The sequence below is a fragment of the Ictidomys tridecemlineatus genome, chromosome 11 (assembly GCF_052094955.1).
Source record: "Ictidomys tridecemlineatus isolate mIctTri1 chromosome 11, mIctTri1.hap1, whole genome shotgun sequence".
Classification (NCBI taxonomy): domain Eukaryota; kingdom Metazoa; phylum Chordata; class Mammalia; order Rodentia; family Sciuridae; genus Ictidomys; species Ictidomys tridecemlineatus.
In genome coordinates, this window is record NC_135487.1 from 87884115 (window position 1) to 87898247 (window position 14133).

Consider the following 14133-nt stretch of genomic DNA (forward strand, 5'->3'; position numbering starts at 1 on the left):
TTTTTGCTATTACCTGGACAAGTTAGTGTAGAATAACGTGGTTTGTCTAGTACAAAAAGTAATATAGACTTGAACATTTGATAGATTCAAATAACTCTATGCACAGAAAAAGGGAAGATTGTGGCATCTGTTTATTACAGATAAAAACCTAATTAAAATAAAGAAGAAATTTTTAGGTCTGAACTTTTCATTTCAGATCCAGATATTTGTATCAAGTGATACAAATCATTTGAGAAAACATTTGGAGTTCTCAATACTATCTGTTGAATTTTGGGTGATTTCATTTTTAAATTTAAGGCACACACTCTACTGAGTTTAAGGCAGAATCCAGAACCAGAGTGTTAGGAAAGGACACGACTATCCTCTTAGCCTTGAACTCTTGTTTTGTGTTTTAGATGAAGAAATTACAGTTGTAAACTCAAAAGAGAAACAAAGAGCCTGGAAGGGTAAGTCTGAATGGAGTGTCTCTGTTGAAGACTAGGAATGAACATAAGGTGGCTTCTCAGCACTGAACAACTGGGCTGTCAGTGATGAATCACTGTTGAGGGGTGGGGATAAAATGGAGGCCAAGAAGAAGTTCCCATCTCATGAAAAGTTGCAAAGCTCTCATAGAAGCATCTCAGCTACATGGTAACATGTTGGCGATCACTTTCATGACTGTCAGTTTTGGTTATAGAATCACTGGAGTTTATGAGATTTCTAAATAACTGATATTTGTAAAAATAAGAAAAAAATATATTTGGTGTTATCCCTTACTGAAAATAGATGTCAGAGCTCATGAAGTTCACTCCCCCATATAAAACTGCACATTTATCACTAACACATTGCTGCCAGATTTTCAAAAAAAGAAAGAGTGAGTGTGGGGAATAATTATCCTGGAATAAATTAGCACATTTACAATTTGTCTTTTTCAAGTGTTCTCTTTCTCACTTAAAGATTAAGAGACTGGGAACCAAGTAAATTTCAAAGAACAAGAAAAAAGTGGGTTAAATAATTTGAAATCTACCTTTATGATGACTCACTACGTACTCATTGAAAAGCATGAATTCCATAAAGAGTTTGGAAAATATAATTTTATAATAAGAAGGAAGCAGATGGTTATTTAGATAGTATGTTAGCCAGTTTTGCATTACCATATCATAAGTGTGAGGAAGTAGAAAGGAGTAATCAGCCAAAAGCAAGACCAAAAACAAGTAGGGCAGACTTTAAATCCTGAAGCTCGAAGTCTGGTCTCTTATATATAAGATATCAAAGAGTGAGCCCCAGGGTTCTGGTAGCCCATGTAGCCCACATGGCAGCTGGGAGGCTACACATGATGTTCGCATCTCCCTGAGTCTGAGCTGCCTGCTGCTGCTCACTCTACCTTTCTAGGGCTTCCACTTCAGTTCCATTCCCACAGCTGTACTAGGCATCAGTCAGAAGTTTCCTGTGGGGTCTCCAGCTCTGGTAAATTATTTTCCTGACTTTTCTGAGCTTTTTTTTTTTTTTTTTTAGAAATTTTAGTGGAAGCTGCTGTGATCCCATAATTCTTGCATTCAAAACACCTGCAAAACAAGCACCATGTAGCCACCAAGGTCTGTCATTTGCATGAGATGTGCCTGGACCCATGTGAGCCACAACAACAGCTTTGGGGTGTTTCCCAGGTTAAAGGCAGAGAAAACAGATCCCAAGGTGGTCCCAGGCAGTGAGCCTGTGCAGACTGTCATAGGATCTTTCCCAGAAACAATACTGCTGTAGAAGTTCTCTGAAACCAATTTGCATTTCTAGGCCTCTGTGCCCATAAAGGGAGGTGCCTCGTCAAAGATGGCTGAGATGATGTGGTGGCATCTTTCCTATATATTTTTTTTTGATGCAAAACATTTGACGTCTTTTTATTTGTGCTAATCTCTTTAGCAAGAGCTCCGTCAACCAACAGCATCCTTTTTTGCCACACCCTTGTATTCTTTCTTTTAGTTCCTTCCCTTACTAGGCTATAAATTGGCCAAAACTTTCTGCTCTGTTTCCTTTTGGTCCTGAGTCTCAATGTAAATCTGACTAAATGGAACCAATACTACCTATGCTGAAGCCTGAAAGCTTTGTTGTTTTGAAATTACCTCCACCAAACAACATAGTCCATTATTCTTAACTCTGTCCTTTCATAAAGTCTTAGAGAATGGGCACAAGGTATGTGAATTCTCTACCACCGTGTAACAGTGGGCCACTTTAGTCCAATTTTCAATGTAGTCCTCATTTCCATCTAAGACTGATTCTCCAGTTTTGTCTACTGAGCCCTCATCAGAATTGCCCATAGTGCTCTGCATATAGAACTCTAGGTTTTTCTTAGACTGCTTCTCCACATACTTCCAACCTGCCGGTAATTCCAAAGATGCTGCCACAGTTTAAACTACAGTTATAGTAGTAATGATAGAACCCCTTGATTCCATTTTCTGTGCTAGTCAACTTTTTATCACTATCATGAAATATCTGAGGCTGACTAACTTTATAAAGAAAACTTTCATTTAACTTTCAGTTCTTGAGAGTTCAAGGTAAGAGAGCTGGCTTTGGGTTTGGCTCTGGTGAGGACTTCAAGTCAGTAGGAAAGATCACATGGAAGAGGAGAAAACAGAGGGGAAGAGGCTGGGTGGGGGCCAGAATCAGGCTTTTATGAAAGTCTGCTCTTGAGGACTAATCAGGGTTCCAGGAAAAATACTCTAACTTCTTTTGAATGCACTTTGACCCAATGACCTCCTTCTAGGCCCCACTTCTTAAAACTTCCATTAATTCCCACCTAACTATAGTGTCGACCAAGCTCCCAACACATGGAAACTTGGGGAACAACCACATCTGAACCACAATAGATGGATAAATAGCTCAGTAGATTGATTGATTGATAGGTTATTAGGTAGGTATGGATAAATAAAAATTAAAAGAAAAGTTAAAAATAACCTGCTATGATTCTATTTGCTGATATTTATGCTTTGTTTCCCTGTATTTCCCAACATCTTAAATTTTTTTCTTAACAATGACTATTTTCAGCATCTGTTGTACTTTTCTCAGGCAGGATTCAATCAGGAGACAGTGAGCACCTGCATGATTTCAACAGGGTGAATTTAATATGAAGAACAGTTATCCAAGTATAGGTGGTTAACTGTTGAAAGGGATAAAAGTGAATTCTAAGTACAGTGGGTTAGCAATAGCAGAAGGCAGGAAAGTACTATGCACCACCTAGACACTAACTCACTCTTTCCTTGGTTTGTCATACCAACTCTTCCACCTGTCACTTCTACATCCCCAGAAGATATTTTCTCCAAGTAATTTTTTTCCTGTTTTTCCCTATAAACAAAATATATAACAAGTAGTTGATGTATAATATACATAATTGGCATAATAATATATATCATTTAAATATAAATATATACATCTAACACACAGGCTTTCACAGGAATCTTCATGCTTTAGGTTTACTTATTGATCCTGATTTATTAACATTACTGAGTAACTTAGTGGCTTTCACATTCTAGGAGAAGATGTTGAAATTCATGAATAACTACTTTAATTATATTAGGTATTTGATATGGTGCCATGAATCTAAAATAATTCCCTTAACATGTCCTAATATGCTAGTGTGGAAGTTGTAAGTGAACATTTACCCTTTTTAGCTACGTATTAATTAGTGAGAGTACATTGCCTTTCAGAAAGAGCTGGGAGTAGGATATAATTTTAATTTTATTCTATTTAATTAATTAAATTTAAAAAATTGCAACCATGAGGCTAGAACTCAGGGAATTGTGCAGGCTAGGCAGGTGCCCTACCACTGAGCTATCTATCTCCAGGTCCTTGATTCCATTTCAATAGCAGGATTGTTTAGGATGACAGTAGATGGTCAGCAATGTAAACAGCACTGAGTAACTGGATAGACTCTGGCCTGTGTATAACTGCAGCGATTATGACCCTGAATCTCATCATTTGATTCTGCCAGTTTTGGTACATTCCCTTTGGTGGTGTATAATATTTTCCATAGAAAAACAATAAATTTAATAATTCAAATTGATTTATAATGTAATTATTAATGCTTGTTATTTTTAAGTTAATAAAATTAACTTTATCTTGGCATTATAAATTTGTCCATAATTATTAATTTCAATTTCATTTAATTTATATTGTACTAGATATATTTGTTTAGCTCAGTCATATGTAATATATATGATGCTGTATTCTTTTATGCCTTTGAGTAGTCACACATGAAAAAAGATGCAAAGCTAAACATTATTGTATTATTTCTGCCTGGTTTTATCTCCTGCTTTTCTTGCTATATTTGTTATGATTTTTTTCCCATGAAGATCCATTTAGGGACTTCAAGTGACACAGAAGTTTGCTTCTGGCTAGATTTTGGAATAGAACTTAAAATCTTTGTAAATTTTGAGATTCTAAAGGCATTATTGTTCACTTCTTTTATTAAACCATTTTAAAAATAAGCTATAGTTTTATTTGGTCTGAAAATTCTGAGGTTTATGCTTTGCCTTTTTATGAGTGAATTTTCATATTGACAGAAATAGAGCTAGATGTTAAATAAATATAGTCTACTTTCTGGTATAAGTGAAAATCTTTAAAAACACACAAACAAAATTACCAGGAGATCCACAATGATTCGATTATAACTAGCCTTACTTCTTCACCCTACAGGCTCATTCTTACTGGTTTCTGGGTTTGCAAATATATCCCCCTGCTTTGGGCTTATAATTGTCTTTTATCATCAAGAAGAAACATGGCTCATCGTAGGAACTTCCAGGGGAAATGTTCTGTCCTCTCACAATCTGTGTACCCAGGAGTTACCTCTTTAATCGAGCTCATTTCTGCCCAACCTAGCCTAAGGGAAAGCACGTGTCTCTTTCATTTTCTTTTATAAAATACCACTGGATGTAAGGAAGGAGTTTGTAGCTAACAGTCATTAAGGGGAAAATGTCCTCTTAGATTATTTAAAAAATTGTGATTAAGAATGAATTACCAGACAACCCAATGTCTGAGAAACAGCCATTTTACCTAAAATACTTGTGTCAAGGATGAAACACACTCCTCTTTAGGTCTAAGGAGAGCTGAATTTCCTACCTCCACTTTAATGAAAGGTCTTCAAGAACTTTGACATACACTTAAGATTAAGAATTGAGGAAGAAAGCAAAAACTTTAATTCGATGACTATTCTTGTTCAACATGCACCTGGTCACAGAGAACAAGGTGCTCAACTTTCAAGGAGCTGTAAATTTGAAGAAAACAAAACAAGTAGCTTTTTGTTACAATGATTTCATTGCCAAATTAGATATTGTAGATAAAAACTAAATTCTAATACTGTTGACTGGAGAAGACAAAAAATAATTAGCTACAATTTTTTTGGTATTGCTTTCTTGTCTTCCCTTTTTAGTGGTAGATTATTAGGGCTCAGAGTCTATCGTCTACCCTAGCCTGACTGAGAGGAGAGTGTTAGAGGTAGATTTTTGGGCAGGTGAATGTGCAATTTATCTTGCTGTTAGCCAAAGTTTAGTCAACCTGCCCTCAAAACACATATGGACTTGTTACTCTTTTCAGTTTTTAGTAAGTCCTCAATATTAATGGTTGGTTTGGATGGAATCATATACACTAAGCCTTATTATAGCTTTCAAATCATTATATATTATATCATACACTAATTTAATTATTCAATATATTAAAAATTCCCTATAACTATAGCAACTGCATGTTGGGGAAAAAATTGAAATATTGGAAAACTTTCAAAAAAAAAATTCTAGAGGCCACTAGTGTTAAGTCTTCACGAAAAGGAATGCTAAGATCTGTTCTCTTCATGTTTTTGTAATGCTTTAAGTTTAAAACAAATATCTCTAATCTCTGGAATAATGCAGTTAAGAATATACAGGAAAGACAGACACATTTGATAATATAAAGGTAAGTGTTCCCCATCAGCTTTCTCTAAATAAAATATTTGTTTCATTTTGAGTGAAGAATTGTGAGACAGTAGAAATGTTTTCTTGGCCAGGAATCCTTCTTAGTTTGAGGTTCATTTAAAAATGTCATTATCTGTTTTTTTATTTTTTATTTTTAATTTTTATTGGTTGTTCAAAACATTACAAAGCTCTTGACATATCATATTTCATACATTAGAATCAAGTTGGTTATGAACTCCCAATTTTACCCCAAATACAGATTGCAGAATCATGTCGAGTTACACATCCACATTTTTACATAATGCCCTATTAGTAACTGTTATATTCTGCTACCTTTCCTATTTAGCTCTTACTTGTTCAATGTTTATACCATTATGCTGGTTTTGTCAGTCTTTTCTATTTTATTGTGATTCTCAATAGCAATTGGGAAAACTAAGGACCATTTCTTTCACAAATTTTTATAAAGCATCAGGAAACATTCTCAAGATGTTGATGATTGTCAGTCTAACAGTTAATAAATTAAAATTTCCACTTTTTCTTTTAAAATAATTTTTAAGTGTTATAAAATAAAAGTATATTATTTATCTTATTTTTTCTGTTACAGGTCAATAGTCAGGAAATATGAAGCGGAATTATACTGATATGTGTATGTGTCACAAGATGGCACTGCTGTTTCAAATATGCAGCTACACCTAGCATTTCTCTTTTTTTGAGGTAATCTTTTAAAATGTTAAAAAAATATTTTGTGAACATATCATATTACCTGGAGGATCTTAGATTTCAGATAAACATTTAAAGAGAAGCATCGACAATTAATATTTTATATTATCTGTGATTTTGGTAATTTGCTTTTTGCTTTTTTTCTACCATCAAGGTCTGTGAAGTTCCCTGGTCTAAAGAAACCACCTTTGATTGAATTTAGATATCCTAATTCAATCTAAAGCCTTTAGTGGAAAAATAATCAGACAATCCTATTTCAGGTCATAATACTTCTATATTTGACATTCACTTAAGTGACTTGTTCAGAGAACAATTGATTCCATATTATGAAATGTCATTATTAGGAAGTGGCAATCAACTTTTGTCTATTAGTTGTCAGGTTAGTAATCATTATTACTTTTAGGAAAGAGGATAAAGGGAAGATTCTACATTGGCATTTTGGAAAGAAGGTAGGATCATAGAACTTATTACCAAAGTATATCTCAGATGCACCAAATAAAAATAACATCACATGCTCATCTTCTTTGAAATAAATATTTATTTACATACATTTTCTGTATATGGTTCTATAACTATAATTTCATTTACACTGTGTCATTTTTTACATGAAAACAGGACTCAGAATAAAGTATCTGAGCTACAGAAGCCAAAGGTGAGAGGTGATGCTCATTAAAGCAGGCTACAAAGACTAATAGGATAAAGTTTGCCAAAGGCAAACAGTCACCTTCACAAGTGTAAAGAGAAGAAAAAAAATACTAAAAACAACCTTTCTCCTGAAGTGAACAAGAGATATAGAATAATGTAAAAGCAGTTTTAGGAAGAGTAGCACAAAAGCTTTTAAGCTTAGCAAAGTGTATATTGTTAAGGAAGTTCGATCCCAAACTCTGAGTGAATCTGCTTGCCATATATAAAGATCCTATTTATATGTCTTTATATTTACAAAATTTGGTTATGCTGGCAAACATGGGAAGAATGCCAAAGTCTTGTAGGTATGTGTTCTGCAGTCAATCTGCAAAGAACTGTGCTCTGAATATTCTTATTTACCTGGAGATTAGAAAGAGAAAGAGAAAGAGGACTGTATAATTCTAAATGAGAAAAAAAAAAGTAAAGAAAAGAGGAAAGAAAGGAACAAAAGAGGGAAGAGGGATAGGTAGGTAGGGATGGAGGGAGGAAGGAAGACAATCCAAATTCTCCAGTTAGAGATTCTCTACTGATGTCACCTAACCAGGAACCTCTTCCTGGACCACCTCTCCTTCTTTACCCTGTGTGTTTTCTGTCTCCCTCACATGGCTACAAACTCAGGAGCAGAATTATTGCTTTGCTTTACTCCTGCATTATTGCTTTTTTTTTCAGTGCTGTATCTTTAGTACTTTAAGCACTTATCACATAATAGTTATCACAATAAATATTTATCAATAAATGAATGAATTTTCATACATCCTATATAGAGAGATGTGATTCCTTCTTTCTTCTGCCATAATGGTATGCAACCTGTGGTTGATATAAATTCTGATGATTATTGTTTTAGACCATGTCTGAAATCTTCCTGTATCTAAGAACAAAATATTTGGATTTCAAGAACTATTTTTCTCCAATCTGTCCACAACATACAGAATATGAAAAATAAGTCCAAGTTTCAGGAATCAAAATAATTGGGCTGTGGCTACCAGCAGAACTCATTAAATAGTTTTAACTTGGTAATTTCTACATATTTTAGGTCTGACATCAGCTGTAGAAACACTGAAGCTCAGTGTTCTTGCTACCTGAGGTTGTACTGTCTTCAGAGTCTGATCGTAAAGCTGAGATGACCAATTTGAACATATTATACTAGAGCATGCTTTACCACTGGGCACACTTGTCTTTGTGTCATGCCAACACATTAGAGAAAGTGGGTGCAGGGGTGCAGAAATAGAGAGAGAGAGACAAGAGCTTCAGTTATGGCCCAAGTGTAAGTGGGCTGCCAGATTTCTTCATTATGGTTTTTTTTTTTGGGGGGGGGGTGGGGCAGAACATGGGAATATCTGCTAAAATAAGTTACCTGGAATTTTAAGATCATGATTTAGTATATTTGCATATTTTATAGTTTACTTCATAATGTATCTATTTAAAAAAAATAAAAATAATGTTCTGACCTCTTTACTGCCCCAATATGATGCTCTAGGGTGCTGCTCCCTTGTGAATCTTCACAGACCCCCAACACACTGCCTCTGATAAGCTAGATGGATGTAGCCATGTACCTCATTCTTCCATTATGTAGTCAGTCACTGATGAGTTGTTGGTTAAGTACCTGTCATATGCCTAGTACTGTGCCATGTGCTTGGGAGAAAGAGAGCAAAACAAGCTGAGAAGGTGAAAACATCAGATTTCTACTGAACAATTGCCTTAGTTGCAGAAGGGAGGAAAGCTGAGGGGAAGGAAGCCAGTTAGTGGTCTATGTTAGTGATGCAGGCGAGGGAAGACAGTAGTTGTAATTAGAAAAACAGTAGGTGATGGTGGTAAAGGATCAATAGACTTAAGAGACAGAGATGTAGGAAATAAAATCTGCTTGCTTTGACAGGGATCTGGTGAGAAAAATGAAATTGTCAAAAATAATTCCTATGTTTCTGACTTGTGATTCTGTATGGATATGTATACCATTTGTTGTGTTGGTGCCATTTTCTTTCTGTTTTTCCCCCAAACTTGAGAAGAGGGTTATGTTTGAAGGGGGAAGATTATAAATCTGTGGGATTATTAGGTGATAGCAATAAGACCAGAGATGAAAGCAGGTAAACCCACAAGTGGTTTAGCCAGGCCCTTCATTTTTCTGTCACTCATAGGCATTTTAGGGATTCTTCAGCAACATTTAAGTGTGCTCATACTTGGTCTTAATTGAACTTCATCTTCTTTTTCCTTGAGAAAGGGACTAGGTTTCTGTCCTCTCTGTTCTGCCTTGTATCCAATTTTAAATCTGAGTGATTTTTCCATCCCAAACAAAATGACCTTGCTACACAGTTTAAAATAATGTATAAATAACAAACATATTGCAAAAAAAGTTCACTTAAAATTTTGTACATTTTTGATGATTGAAGCAATGCCTGCTTCGCTAAGTACCTGTCTACGGTAAAGAACACATCAGCAAACAGAAATCATCATCTAGTACTATGCAGTCCAGAGTGATATAATCTGGATTGTAGCCCCTTGAATTATGCAATGTGGTATAATAAGCTGGACTGGTAGACTAGCCACCTTTAACATTTGGCTTTTTTCTCCCAGTTTTTTGTTGTGAAGGAAAACAAAATAGTGAAAAATAGAAGAGGGTATACTGTATATATAGTTATATGTTCTTTTTCTCCATCCACTATAGTTAGAGCACTTCTCCAATTTCATTTAAATTTGCTACAAAAAAACTTTGAGAAGAAAAACTGATGAAACTGGTCCCAAGTACAAATGATAAGAATTCAATTTTTACAAATAAAATGTTTTCATTTTCTCTACCCATAAAAGCATGTCAACAGTGAACTTGTAATAAAATGCAATAAAATATGTCACAGAAATTGTCAAATGGTGAAATGGCAAAGAGGTGAATGGGAAGGGAAAACTGATAGAATTTGGAACCAGGTATTAAAAAGTCTGAAGTCTAAAACTCCGTTTGTCACTCATAATTCAGAAAGTAAATGTACCCAGTATTTTTACATATGGTCCAAAGCTCTATTTGGGTACTCTAATTTCTTCCTTTTTTTCCCCAAATTGGACTATAGGAGACATGGGTTGCCAGTATTTTATCTACTTGTGATATGGCAGGTATAGTGATATACTTTTTTGTCCTGATTATTTTTATAATAAAAAATATCCAACATGTAGAAGATAGAATAGTATAAAGAACCCCATTTACTTGTCTTTCAGCTTAGCAATCAAAATTTCCAGTTTATTTTATGTATTGCTATCTTTTCATTTTTTTGTACTGCTGCAATTTGAAGCAAATATGACATAATATCATACCCAGTGTAAAAACTGCTCAAATGTATTAAAAGTTGCAAATATACTGTCTTATTTCATTAGTTGATACTTTACCAAACACAGCAAAAGATAATAATCACATAAATGAAATATATAAAATATTTATAGAAAACATGATAATACAATTGTTTTGTATTGAACAAGAATTATTAGTGTTTTTACTGGGTTGGAAGAATATCTGGCTTTGGAAACAACCTTCTAACTGGTTTTGAGAGCTGGGGTAATACACTTATACTTCAGGGAACTATGTTAATTAGTATTCTTTTAGTTGCAACAGCATATGCCAATTAGATTAGCTAAAACAAACAAACAAAAATAAATGTATTTGAAGGATGTTGGGGTAGCTAATGAAATGAATAAACATGGAGAACAGGTTCAGGGACTAAGTGGTACAAGACTTTAAGTGCTAATGCGATTCTCATCTCTGTTTCTCTCTTTAGGATTCAGCTGTCTCTATTGTTGCAGAGAAATGTTTTTTTTTTTTCTAAATGATGGAAGACATAACTGCTAAGAGTTTTATAATTTAGAGTTTATCAAAACCTAACAATCTTTGGAAAGATACCAACTTCCAGCACAATAAACCGTAGCCAGGAGTAAAATGAAATAATTTAAGAACATGGAAGTAGGAGTCATGTGGATGGAATGGGAAAATGTAGTTCCCAGGAAGGCTCAAAGAGAGAATTTTGTGAAAAGAATTGCAGACATATCTTCAGTGGGATTCAATGATTTTATCTGCAAAATGAAGTCTTTGCATTACAGAACTGCTAAGATATCTTCTGATTCTTCATATCTACTTCTTTCAAAGTCATTAAATGTGCCTGTAGGAAGTTGTTACTTTAGAAGGTCAAGAAAAAATATAAATAAATAATAAAATGTCCCACTGTATGAGTTTATCCAAAGTTCATGGCTATAATGTGACATTTTTGAGCATACATTTTAAAGTGACAAGCCATTAATATAAAAGTTTAATAAGGGAAGAAACCAAAAACAGATGATTTCACTTTACTTTAAATACCTCTTAGCTCTGTTGTCATACTGATATTTCCCACCCATAGCTATTATGACAAAGTCAGTTAAACCAAAGAACAAGAGAAATTTTGTGTAAAAAAACTAAGAGTTTTCTTACTTTTGTTATTTCATATTTACATGCCCAGGTTTCTTATTTAATCTTATCTACTAAAGCTTTTAAGACTTAGTGACTTTAATATAGGCTTTTTTTTTTAAGTTTTAGTTTTCCTCTTAAAATCCCAACAGAAATTTTGGGGGAATGTGGGTGAGTATTTTATTTTAGTTATTATTCACTGAATGTCAAATGCGTATTTTGTGCTGTGATCAACAAAGTATACTTTCAATGTAGAAAGGATTCTTCATTATTTATTTTTTAAAAATAATGATGTAGAAATTTCAAACATGCATAGAGAAGAATGTCATATAATGAACCCTTATGTACCATTAGTCAGCTTCAGTGACTAACAACACATGGCCCTTTCATAGAAGTTAATTTTGAAACTAATCCCAGTATATTCCTCTAAGGATAATGATTTGTTTCTTTTAAACATTATTATAATAATATCACATCAAAGATGTGTAAATTTATTTTTTAATTGATTTTATTTTTTAAAATACACAACAGCAAAATGCATTACGATTTTCTTACACATATAGAGCACAATTTTTCATCTTTGTATATAATGTATGTTCACACCAATTTATGTCTTTATACATGTACTTGTTTTTTTTGCATTACATGTCTTATTACACATATATACAACAAATTTTCATATCTCTGTTTGTATATAAAGTAGGTTGACACCCAACTCATGTCCTTATACATGTACTTTGGATAATGATGTCCATCACATTCCACCATCCTTGCTAATCCCCTGCCTCCTCCCTTTCCCTCCCATCCCTCTTCCCTATCTAGAATTCATCTATTTCTCCCATGCTCACCCTCTCTACCCCACTATGAGTCAGCCTCCTTATATCAGAGAAAACATTCTGCATTTGTTTTTTTGGGATTGGCTAACTTAGCATTATCTTCTCCGGCGCCATCCATTTACATGCAAATGCCATGATTTTATTGTCTTTTATTGCTGAGTAAAATTATAATTATCTTCAATAATATGAAACATTTGGTTATCAATTATACTCATCCATTAGTCTAATAAATCTTACTATGGACTAGATGTTTATGTCTCCTCAAAATTCTTGGGTTGGAGGCTAATTCTCAATGTGATGGCATTTGGAAATAGTCATTTGGAAGGTAAATAGGTCATATAGGTGGTGTCTTCATTGTGGGATTATTTTGCACTTGTAATAAAAGACATGAGAGATTGCTTCCCCTTCCTCTGCTGTTCACTGTGTGAGTACACAATGAGATAGATTTCATCTGCGAACCAGGAGTCTCTCATCAAACAACAGATCTGTTGATGCCTTCATCTTAGGTTTCTCAGACTCCAGGACTGTGAGAAATAACTTTCTCATTTTATCCACCTTGTCCATAGTTATTTTTATTACAGTAGTCTGAACTAACGAACAGAATGTTTTTTTGCAGTTGAATCATGGAATAAGATTGCAATTTATTGAATTGTCATTTAAGTAGATCACACATTTTTCCCTTTTAAAAATAATGTTTTTACATTAAAATATAGCAGAGATTATACACTGAAAAGTGTGCATAAGTGTATTAAATGAAAATAACATTTTCAAAGGGCATTCATTCCTTTTGAACCCCACTCATATCCTCAGGTAGAACATTATCAACACTCCAACAACTTTTCTTGTGTCTTTTGCCAGCCATCATTGCTCCACTAAAACAAACCTTAGCTGAATAGCTTTGGTATCCATAGATTTGATAATCTGTTTTTGAATTCATGTAAATGTGAAAAAGAACAAAATGTAATCTTTTGTATTCACCTTCTTTATTTGACATATTGTGAGATTCCTCCATGTTCAATTTGTAGAGCATTTTATTATAGAAATATTCTAAGATTTATCCATTTTACTCTAAATAGCCATTTGAGTTGTTCCCAGTTAGGTAGATTACAAATAATGCTGTAGCAAATGTTCTTATACATTTTTCTACCTAAAAATATGAATTTATTTCCCCTATACATATCCACCACCCTTTAATACAAGGAAGGTTCTTTTTCCACTGTGTTACACCATCACCATTTTAAATAAAAAAATTGATTACATGTGTCAGTTTCTTTCTGGATTCTCTAGATTGATCCATTGTTTTCTTTATCTTTTTTTGAAACAATAATGATTTAATAGTTGTTGCTTTATAATAAATATTCATATATGGTAGTTGAATATCCCAACTCCATTTCTTATTAACATTTTATTAATTATTTTTGTATCACTTAATATTAAGTTGAGAATTTCTTCCAAACATCTTGATAGAATTTTTATTCTTATGGAATGTACTATTTAAATCAATTTTAGAGGATCATGATATTTTCATCACATGGAGTCAATTCCATGATAATGGCACACTCCTTTG